Source organism: Cannabis sativa, chromosome 8, assembly GCF_029168945.1.
Source record: "Cannabis sativa cultivar Pink pepper isolate KNU-18-1 chromosome 8, ASM2916894v1, whole genome shotgun sequence".
NCBI lineage: Eukaryota > Viridiplantae > Streptophyta > Magnoliopsida > Rosales > Cannabaceae > Cannabis > Cannabis sativa.
The window spans coordinates 36,039,056-36,051,926 of NC_083608.1; positions in this window are offsets into that span (position 1 = coordinate 36,039,056).

A 12,871-nucleotide genomic window follows, 5' to 3' on the forward strand; every position below is an offset into this window, starting at 1 on the left:
CCATATAAGTAGAGTTTTAGTGTCTCACCACTCTTTATACACTTGTTAAACTTAAGTGAGTTTTCTAACGTAAAGCTTTACTATAAAAACCTTTCAATTTTAACCCTCAATTTTTATCTCATGTACTCATCCATAGATGAGACAATTGAGTACTATATTCACTTTATTGACTTATTATTACCTATTTAACTTAAGGCTATATTTTTACTAGTGTTAAGATAGGTTATCATCAATGAGCAAAATACTAAGGGAGTGTAGGTCTCATCCCTCAAAAATTCATGCTTTACTCTTGTATGAAGATTAAGCGATTTGTTAACCTCTTACTTTTGATTCCAAGGGAATCATGCTAGCCAAATATTGTGCCCACTTTTAAGGACCAATTTTCTCCTTAAGATCTTAAGCTTTTAAATCATAAAAGATTCTTTTTTCACACAAGTCAAATTTCACTAATTTTGATACCAAGCATATTAAAATTAAACATTGATTTAAAAACCAAACATGTCTAAACTATACTCTTAACTTTAGACACCAAATATATCTAAGTTACACTTTATTTTAAGACATCAAGTATGTCTCAAATATACATATTTTAAGTTTTTTGGACACCAAACATGTCTAAACTTCTCATGTTGGAGTATCACCCCCACACTTTCACATTTCATATTAAGATACCGTTTTGTATCTTGATTTAGAATATAAATGACCTATTTTTCTCTATAATTTCTCTTAAATATTAATTTCACTCTTGAAATTATTTTCACTAAATTTTGACACCAAATATGTTAAAATTTTCACATATGCACATAGCTAAATTTGATTTAAAATTAAATAAATTAATTAATAATGTCTCGATTCATTTTGATTAAATTTGTAGCTCACCCCTACATTTCTACCACAAAGTGAAATTTTTATAAGAATCGCTTTTCACCAATATTAGTTATCTAAATAATCTCCATATTATTTACATAACTCTAGTTTAAGCATTTTTCTAAAATGTCTCTTAGAGATCATTATTAGAAAAATGTCGTTTAACATTCTTAGTTTTCTCAATAAAATAAAAATATCAAATTCACATCACCACTTACAGAATAATGTGATTATTTTTACTTATTATTTTAAAGTTATTTCCTCAATGAAATTAGCCCAAATATTACACCAAAGTTAGCGAAATTTTCATCAATTTTGTTCACCACTTTATTTTTTAAGATTGAAAATTACTTCACCAATCTTGTAATCTTTTCATATTTTTGAATCCACTATGATTCAATTTTATTTGAGTCTAAAACTGTTCTTCCCATTTTATGGCTCATTTCATAAGTTTGGATTCACTTTTGGTCCATTTGTTCTTGCTAGGACAAGACAAATCTCATAAATGTAACTCTCATAGTTCACTTTTCTTACATCAAAATGATATAATTATCACTTTTAATTCTCAAAGGATGTAACTTTTCGAAAATCACAATTTCAAAATCACTACTGGAAAATGAATTCTATATTCTCTTTATTTACAATATGAATGATAATAATCTCTACATAATAAATAGTATTATTGTATCACTATCAATATTATTATTATCATACTATATAATTCATATATTAAATCATATTTATTTACTATTCAATATTTCATATGTAACAAACACACAATATTAATATTAAATTCACAAATACATATGTTACATCTCTCATTTACCTATAATAAATTGTTGGTTTATCTCAAAAAAAAAAAATATATAATATATTGTTGGTCTTATGGTACTAAATCAAGTACGCGGTAGAAGAGTTTCGTATTATCTGATTATCATTGTACCATAGCCTATAGAATCTCTATATGTGTGTACATTAAATCAAAATAATAAAAATAATAAGTTTAGAGTATACATCTTAAAGTCTATTAAGGTATCTCTTAATCTAGTTGATAAGCAATATGTAATTTAGACTCACACCAGTATCTTATAAATTGATCCACCACACACAAAGAATAGTGTGGGCTATTAGTATAAAGTGTATAACCTTGTTCTTGTAGAGTTCTTAACACATGAGCAAGAACAATAGAGAAAAAAAACCAATCTCCTTTTCTCTCTGTATATATCAAAATTTTACTGTAAAGGAAGTGTTATAATTTTTCAAATCAAACTCCTATTTATAGTAGTTAAATCTCTTTAATTAAATTATTATTTAATTGTTTGAAAAAATAAATATCTATAACTGAATTCGGTTACTAATATTCTCTCAACTACTTGAGAATTCTCTCAACTACTTGAGAGAATATCTCAACAACCTTGAAATATCTATAATCACTTTTCAAATTAAATATTTACCTAATTAAATTAATTAACCTAAAATACAAATCTCATAGGGACAAGATAAGCTATAGGCACCTACCATTATTTTTAGGACAAGGTTGGTGTCTTTTGTCCTGATAAATTTGTTAGCCCAAGATATGTTTCCAAGAGGGGGTGAATTGGAAATTTTAACTAATTTCAAAAATTTAAAAACCCCAAAGACAATTCATGCAAATATTCAAATTTAATGCAATAACAAAGATAATCACGAGTATAAACAAATAATAAACTTGAAATGTAAAGACTTTAGGGATAGAAATTGCAAACTCTTAATTTTTACAAGGTTCGCTACAACTAAGCCACCTACGTCCTTGGTCTTCAAAGCTATGGTGGCTATTTATTGAGTCTCATCAATCAAATAATCTCTTGTTTATTAATTCCATGAGTATTTCATTATAAATATAGATTCACTCTTAGTAATTTTAGAATTATATTTACTGAGTTTAACTGCAGTGTCCATTGATATAATCAATTTCAGTGAGTAGCCCTCCATGTGCTGGTTTGTAATTAGTTTTGGTAAAAAATACTATTTGATCTTTCTAGTTATTTCTCTATCCTTTAGTTCCATTAATTTACCAGTGGAAGTATAATTCAAGATCTCATCTGAATTTGTGCACAACATTCCAATTTTAGAATTAACACATAAAGGAAATCAATATTCAATCCGTTAGGAAAGTCAAGATTCTATAATTGTACATCATATTCCTAGCCATCTATATTATTAGATTCCCAAAATAAAAGTTGTAAGAATCATCTTCTCTGAGAAAATTTAACGAGTGAATCAAAGAAACTAATAACATGAACATGAGTTTATGATAACTCAGGATTTAGGCCGATCTACTATTGATCATCGTTATGATATGAATTAGGTCTTTATGATAAATGATATGTTAATAAAGACATCTTTATTCATATCGGTCCTTATCATATATAATCTCTATTATATACAACACCTTCACTTTGATGTCTCAGTACATCAGTAATCCGAACTAAGATTACTTGCACCGAAGAACATGCATCAATGAACCATACAAGCAACCATTGATTAAAGATTTTATAACTTTAATATGTTGCTGATTATTTTATTCATAGCTAAGTGGTCTTAATTCTCTGTATAGCTACAAGCCACAACCTCATATATGAATAAGAAATTTTCTGATATTTAATATAAAAATTTAATAATAAATAATTAACAATTTAACATTCACACATATATTAAATGTTTACTCTTTATTTAATAATCAAAAATATCTTTATAGACTTTTAAGGGCATAAAACCTAACAATCTCTCACTTGCCCTAAAAACAAATTGGGCATCTCCCTTAGTCCCATATTAGCAATATGACCTATAAAAAATTTTGTTGGTAGCATCTTTGTGAATGGATCTACCATGTTATGTTTCGAAGTAATTTTTAAGACTGTCACATCACCTCTCTCTACTATACTCCTTAGTAGATGGTACTTTCTCTCAATATGCTTGCCTCTCTTATGGCTCCTTGGTTCTAAAGAGCTGGCCACCTCTCCATTGTTGTCACAGTAGAGCACCAATAGTTTTTCTACTTCTGGAACTACTTCCAGAACTGGGTAGAATCTCTTCAACCAAATCGCTTCTTTAGCTGCTTCACAAGCTACTATATATTCGGCTTCCATGGTTGAATCTGTAATACTAGTCTGCTTAATGCTTCTCCAGACTACAGCCCCTCCACTAAGAGTAAATACTCACCCAAATGTCAACTTTCGACTATCTTTGTCTGATTGAAAATCAAAATCAGTATATCTAGTAGGATTTAACTCTCCACCAGAAGATACAAGCATGAGATCTCTCATTCTCTAAAGATACTTGAGAATGTGCTTTACTGCAATCTAGTGTTCTAAACTTGAATTTGATTGATAACGACTAACAATCTCTACAACGTAGCGTATGTCACACCTTGTACACAATATTGCATACATTAAGCTCCCAACTACTGATGCATAAGGGTAATTTTTCATGTCCTTTTCCTCTTGAGGAGTTTTTGGACATTGATCCAAGCATAGAGTAATTCCATGTGTAGACAGTAGTTGTCCTTTCTTGGAATTCTAGATTGAGAATCTTTCTAGCACTTTATCGATATAAGTTGCTTGAGAAAATACTAATATCCTCCTCTTTCTATCTTTATAGATTTTGATCCCGAGAACATAGCTTATTTCTCCCAAATCTTTCATTTAGAATTTGTGAACTAACCACTTCTTTACATCTGATAACCTTTCTACATTATTCTCAATAAGTAGAATATCATCATCATAAAACTAGTAATACCACTATATTACCATTAATATATTTATATATACATGCTTCTTCTTTATTTTGTTCGAAGCCATACTCTTTAATAGTTTCATTAAAGGTGATATTCCATGATCTAGAGGCTTGCTTCAATTCATAAATAGATTTAAGCAATTTGCACACCTTTCGATCATTCCCTACCCTTCTGGTTGTTCCATATATATGGTTTCATCAAGATCGCCATTTAAAAATGTGGTCTTGACGTCCATTTGTCATATCTCATAATCATATGCGACAACTATAGAAAGAAGAATACGAATAGATTTAAGTATTGCCATGGGAGAGAAGGTGTCGTCATAGTCGATACCTTCTCGATGTGTGTAGCCTTTTGCCACAAGCCCAGCTTTAAATGTCTCTACCTTCCCTTCAGTATTTTTCTTCTTCTTGAAAATCCACTTACACCCAATGGGATTAATATTCTCAGGTGGAGTTTCATATACCCAGACTTTGTTGGTGCGCATGGAGTCCATCTCTAAATCCATGGCATTGTTCCACTTATCTGAGTTAGGGTCATCCATTGCTTCTTTGTAATGCAATAGATTATCCTTGTTTGTGTCAGAAACAAGAACACGTACTTCATGCTCTTGGTGGGTAGGTTGTCTCACAACCCTCATACTACGACGATGTATTGGGATTTCCTTTTCAGGAACTATAGTAATCGTTGTCGGTCGTTCAACTAATGGTGCTAAAATTATTGGTTTAGAAATCTCATTTACGATTTCCTCGATAACCACTTGACTTCGTGGCTTGTGACTTTTCATATAATCATGTTCAAGAAAAGTAGCATTTGTAGAAATAAATACTTTGTTATCTTAATGACTATTAGTATCTGAATTAATTTGGTTTTAAAATTCACATATTTTTATTTTGTAGTTTTCTCTTTTCATACAATAATATTTTTTTATTATTACAAAAAAAATCCATATATATCTTTTTCGATTAATGTATTCTTACTATTTTTATTCTTTTTTTAATTCTGTTAGAAATTAGGATAAGATGAATGAAGTTTCATCTTAAAACTAATTGGCAATGGGAGGAGTACCCCATTCATCTTATATATGATAATTTATTTCCACACATTAGCAATGTGTGACTAACTCTAATAAACCCTCCTCACATTTGGGCCTGGAAAGTGTGGGTATAACGAACGACCTTTAAGAGACCACAGGGCCGAACGTGACATTTGAAAGAATCCCACAAGGCCAAATATCGAGAAACTTGTGGGTGTACACATCGAAAAATTTATAGATTTTGAAATAGGTCAGAGACCCCAACACTGGAAATTAGCATACATTGACCGAAAGGTCCCAAATGGAGGTTAAAGGGGAGACAGCGGAAGTATCTTTTTGGACCGGTGGCACTTTCACTCACAACGGATCACAAACAACTTTTTGGACCGGTAGCACTTTGGGCTCACAACGGATCACAAGTGACTGTGATGCCATGTTAAAATTTGGGGATAAGATGAATGAGATTCCATCTCAAAACCAATTGGCAATGGGAGGAGTAGCTCATTCATCTTATATATGACAATTAATTTTCACACATTAGCAATGTAGGACTAACTCTAATAAAGTGATTATAAGTTTTATTTTTTAATAATTAATATTAATTTATACTAATTTTGACCATTAGATATTTCTAATCAAATGGAGTAAAATTAATGTGAAAAATTGTGTTAAGATATGTGTTCATGAAACGTATCTCATATATGAAATATGTTAATATTCTCAATTTTATATAGAGTAATTTGCGACATAAATACTTAAGTTTTATGCCGAGTAGCAAATAAATACCTAAGTCGTATTTTTGGCGGTAAAAATACATTCCGTTACACTCTTGGAACTTCCGTAGGTACCTCTCCGTTATGTGCCAGGTTAGTATCTACGTGTCACTCGTTCATTGGTCCATGTCATTAATTTTTTTTATTTATTATTTAAATGTTTAAAATTAATTTTAAAAATATAAAAAATAAACAAAAATAAATATAACCATTTTTTTTATCATTAATTCTTATGTATTTAAAAATTATATAAAACTTATTTTTTTAAATTAAAAAAATTACAAAATTAACAAACACATAAAACTTAAAATCTAATTCCTACGAAACCGATTAATAATAAAAATCATATAAAAATCTAATTCCTACAAAATAATTAAACATAAACACTAAAATCCTGTTCTTCTCCCCCTTCTCTTCTGCGATTCAGGTGCAAACCAGAGAACACCCCATCGTCATCATCTTCTTCCTCCTCACCAACAACAGCCCTATTACAGAAAAGAACAAAACCCATAACCTCAAATCGTCTTCTCACAAAACTGAAAAAAAAAAAACCCAATAAATTTAACCCACAAAAATCCTCATCTAAGACATCTTAAAAAAAATAAAAAAAGGTAAAAAAAAATACCTAGAAGCCTTGTGCGATTTTCTTGAGTGCACAGAAGCATCATCGTCTTCCTCTTGTGCGATTGCAACATCATCGTCGTCCTCTTGGCGATTGCAACTCCAGCACTCAAGCTTCCCAGATCCAGATGTCGTTGATGTCCATATCTCAACCTTGTCTCCGTCCGGCTCTAAGCAGAGAGAAATCGAGAAAGAGAGAAACTGACAGAGTGGATCGAGAAAGAGAGGGACTGAGAGAGTGGCGAGAACTCGAGCGAGATCGAGAGGGAGAACAAGCTTCGGTGTGGTCTGATGCTTGCGATCTTGGGGGTAGTGGGAATCTCGTCCATCGGTTGTGGTGGAATGGCTCACGGAGGTCGGGCGGAGGTGCGCCGAAGAAGAAACTGGGTCGGGCGGAGGTGCACGGAGAGGGAACCTGTGAGAAGAGAGAGATGAGAACGAGTTTTAGTTTTAGGTTTGTTTTGATTTTTTTTTAATTTTATTCTGTTTAAATTTTTAATGTTAATTTATTATTATTTTGTATTTAAAATTATAATTAGGTTTAATTTTAATTTTTATTTAATTTAATTTTTTTTAATTTTAAAATGATTTTTAAATAATAAAAATAATAATTAAATGATGTGGACCAATGTGAAGATGACATGTGGACACTTACATATCACTTAACGGAGAGGTACCTACGGAAGTTCCAGAGGTGTGACGGAAGGTATTTTTACTGTCAAAAATACGACTTAGGTATTTATCTGCTACTCGGGATAAAACTTAAGTATTTTTACCGCAAATTACCCTTTTATATATACAATTATGGACCTCACAATAGTCCAACAAGAACACTATTAGAAAGGAAGAAATGTCACACCTCTTTACGATGAGAAGGGATAAGTGCACCACAATCAATTGGCAATTGCTACTAATATTAGAGGACCAACTACCACTTGAGTCTTGAGTGGTACTGTAGTCAACATCTTTATTTTCTTTTTCTTTTGACATTAAGAAAAGGAGGTTCGGAGCCTCCTCTTTGTAATGAGAAACATAGTACTTCTAAAGTTTTGTCTATGACACAATCTAAAATATTATAGTAAAGATAGAGAAAAAAAATGAACTTAAAAGTATTTACACTAGAGACTAATTTTGTTTTGTCAAAGTTACTATTTATATTTGTTATAGAATACACAAATTCAATGTTTGGATACTTTTACTGCTAATAAACTACTTTGGGTATTTACGTATAAGAGATTTATAAATATAAGTATCTTAAACGTAAATATTCTTATAGGAAGAAATGAAGCATACAAACTTAGATAGATTTTAGAATAGTAGGCTGGTGCGGAAATGAAAGATAAACTTCAAAAAGTAGGCTTATAAGGACAAAATGGGTTGGCTCTATTATTATTATATGGGCTGCTGGCTGCTTTGCAATTTGCAAAATGCACCTCATCGATTAAAGTCACACTTACAAAATATTAGAATTTGGGATAATTTTTTATCATACAGATTTTTTTTTTTCAAAAATACTATATTTTATTAAATAACAGTGAAACACAAAACAAAATAACTAAAAAGACATCTATAAAACATCCGTAGAATAACCGTTAAAATAAACAAAATACATAATATAAAACTTACACAGTATTTTTTTTTTTAAAAAAAAAAATCCAACCAAACAGTAAAATCGGATAAATTTAAGAGGAAATTACACTTTATACCCTTTTTATATTGTCCTCTTTCATTTTTATCCTCTTTTTTAAAATTTATCATTTTTACCTTTTTTTTAAACATTGTACCAATTTTGCCCCTGTCACTTCAAGATACTCTCCACGTGACTCTTTATATCAGGATATTTTGGGTACAATACATATAAAAAGAGGTATGTTTCAAATAAATATAAAATTAGAGCCAAATTTAGTTAATTGATTAATAAAAGAGGCATTTTTCAACTTACCCCTAAATTAAAAAATACATCTTTTTTTTATCCATTAATTAAAAATACTCTCATATTATATTTTATTAAAATATACTTACTTTTTTTTAAGTAGATTGTCCAATATATCTTCACTCCCTACTTAAGTTTAGTATATAATTTACATTAACCTAAGAGGTCTAATAAGGATATCATCTAAAATAAGTATACCTTAAAGAATATAGAATAAAAATAAAAATTAAAACAAATAAATTAAAATAGTTATAGTAATGAGGAAATTATACTGTATACCCTTTTTTATATTGTCTTATTTTATTTTTACCTTCTTTTTTAAAGTTTATTATTTTTACTTTTTTTTTTAAAATATTGTACTAATTTTATCCCTCTCACTTCAAGATACTTTCCATGTGACTTTCTTATGTCAGAGTATTTTAGGTACAATAAAGATAAAAAAAAAAAGATATATTTCAAATAAATATAAAATTGAAGGTATTTTTCAACTTAACTAATTTCATCAGTAAAATACTAGAGGTACTGGAAGTAGGGCCAACCAAACAGTAAGGCCAATCTTGAAAATGAATGCTGTCATGCTGAGATGTGGCCACGTAGAAATTCGGGTGCCCTGAAAGCTGAAAAGTAGTACACAATAATAATAGTGTGTGGGTCCCAAATACTACTGAGTGTGAGACTGTCATGACATGACTCATCTCATGGTTTGGTTGGTGACTGAGGATCCATTCCATGCATTTCCTCCCAACCAATAATTTCCTGTTATTCTTGTCCTTGGACTTGGACTGGACGTGGACGGTGCCCCGATGTTTACCCAAAACACCACCGTTGGTTCAAAACGCCGGATTAAAATTAAATCTGTGCCCTCAATCGTAAGCTGTCTCACACAAGAACGACTCAGCATTGGGCTTGGGAGTTGGGGCCCTCCTATGCACATTATATTATGAATTTCTATGGATAAGGGCGGTGGACTAGTGAACTTACACAAATATTAGAAAATGGAGAAAATTTTACAAAAATATTGGCACACAAATTTTTTACATTTTTATTGTACTAAATTTATAAAAATACTATTTTAAAGTTTTAAATTACACAAATACTATATTTTAGTTCAAAAACAATCCTAAAAACAAACAATATGAAAAGAATTATAATAAATAAATAAATAAATAAATAAATAACTATAGAGTGATAGAAAAATAACAAAACAACGTTCTACTTATAGTAGGGGCCATGGCCCCCTAGATAATATATTATCTTAAATTTATATATGTAAACTGAATTTTTTCGGTAATTATTGTGTGAAATAACTTCTTTCACTCTATATGTATTTACTTACGGGAAAAAAACAGAAAAATATAAAAAAAGGAAAAAAAAATTACAAAAATACTATGGGCCGACCCATTAAACATTTATACAGTTCACATACAAATATTTACAAAAATACCACATGCACTAAACCTTCAGTTGTACAGAGCGAACAATGAAGATGAATATACCTCGATCGTTTCAAAACCACAAACAACCAAAATGAAACCAAAACAAGGAAAATACAACCATTAATTATGGCAAAATCAACTGGAAAATAAGACTTGCAATGATCTAAACAGAAAATGACGAAAAAAAAATAAAAAAAATGTGAAGAAACTGAAATTACACATTTGTTTTCTGTTTTATTCAATTAAAACAACTCCCCCTAATATCGAAATCCATATTCAGTAAATGTAGATCTGTAACAAACAGATCTGGAGCTCCCACCAAATCCAAAACAATGTATGATGTGAAAAATTAAAAAAAAAAAACCTCATGAATAATACATCTACGTTATATACAGTTGCATTTTGATTGATTACTGGTTTCCAATATAAATATATTTATTTAAAAACACAATAAGAATAGTAAATTCGAATTAAGGTACAACCAGTTACGTATAAGTCTATTTATTTTTTGTTTTGTTTGCCTTATAGTTGCATTATCGTTTTATGATAGTTTATATATTATGTAGGAATTTAATTTGACGGGGACTGAGAAATAGTAGTTATACAAAGTAAGTTTTGTACAAATAGTTGCATATTAGTTTTATAATGAAATAACATTAGTTTTATAATGAAATAACATATGCAAGTAGCAAAACTATAATAAAACTACAAAACAATTGTATACAAACTAAAATACAGGAAAAACTCTTTGAACATCAACATCCATGATAAATCTCATTGTTATCATTGATGATATAAAAATGGAGAGGAAACAACTAGATAAAAAACACATTAAAAAAAATACATACAGAAGGTGTTTACACTATTAAAAAACTATGAAAAAACTATTACAAAATGAGAAATCAATAAACACAAAACCCACAAAAGGAACATGAAAAAATTTCAAAAATCGGGGAAAACCAAAAAGAAACCGAAAACAAACCTGCGATCGAAGAGGAGCACCATCCTAATCATTTTTTTGAGCAGGAGCATGAGAAATTTTTTTATGGGCAGTAACTTTTGATTTCTTTTTAGGAGGAGCTCGCTCACATTTCGACAAATGAGGAGCAAAATCGGAGTCATCGTCTTGAACAACAGGACGTTTGCCCTTATTCCTATTAGCTACAGATTTCAATCCCAATTTAGAACTTTTCTTTGGCACAAGGGAAGGAGAAGAGTTCAGCTATGGAGGTTTTATTTAAAAAAAAAAAAAAACTGAAAAGAAATTGAAAATAATAATAAAAAAAAAAAGAGAAAAAGAGAGGGAAATGATGTAAGGTATGATTGATATAAGTCATCAATGGAGGTGACAAGATATTTAAAAAAAAATTGAAAATAAATAAAAAATCAAAGGAAAAAATGAAAAAAAGAGAGGGAAGTGATTGATGGTCGATTGAAGAGGGATGGAGGAGATGCACGTGTCATATGCATGGGGGAGTGTGCATGTGGTTTATATGTAATAAAATAAAGAGAAAAGGTAAAAATATTTAGATAAACGTGTGTAAGTATATATGTAATAAAAATTCTATTTTGTATTTTTGGTGTAAAAATTTCTTTACTTTATTTATTTATTTTATATGAAAAATTTATTTATTTCTTTGTTTTTTCTTTAAAGTATTTATTTCTTCTTTAATAATATTGATTTGCTTAGCAAGACATACCCTTTTTTTATTTATTTCTTCTTTAATATATATTGATTTGCTTAGTAAGACATACCATTTTTTTTGAGGTACCACTTTAAATTTTTTTAATTGTGTATAAAGTGATGACTCTTATAACTACTATAAAATAATCTTTTTCAACTATGAATATAGTAAAAACTACATTTCGCAACAAGATGAAAAATGAATATTTAAGTAGTCGTTCGCTAGTATTATATATTATAAAAGAAAAATTATCAAAAAAAAAATTAGTATAGATTCACTTATGGATAACTTTTATGACATGTAAGAAAGAGGTTCTACATTTTACTTTAAATTATAAAGTTTTTTTTTTTTTTTTTGAAAGATTTATCACCTAAATTTAGAAAATAGTTTTGCCCCCCTAACTTTATATTCTGGCTCCGCCCCTGCTAATTGCACTAAGAAAAATAATATTAACTCTTCAATATATTTTTGTATTACAATTTCTTTTACATGATTTTGATAAATTAATTTATCTTTTTGTACTATTACATTATTTTTTTCATAGAATTTGTTGTTACAGTTTTATTCTTTCAACTTTTTTTTTTTTTCTCTTTTTCTTTTTGAGTTAGTGATAGTTAAAATTATAATTTATTTTTTAAAAATTAAATAAATAGTTACATTAATAATAAATTTAATAAAATCTTATAATTTCAAAAATGGGTATATAACATAATAAGTAATATATAATTAATATGTGAATATCTAC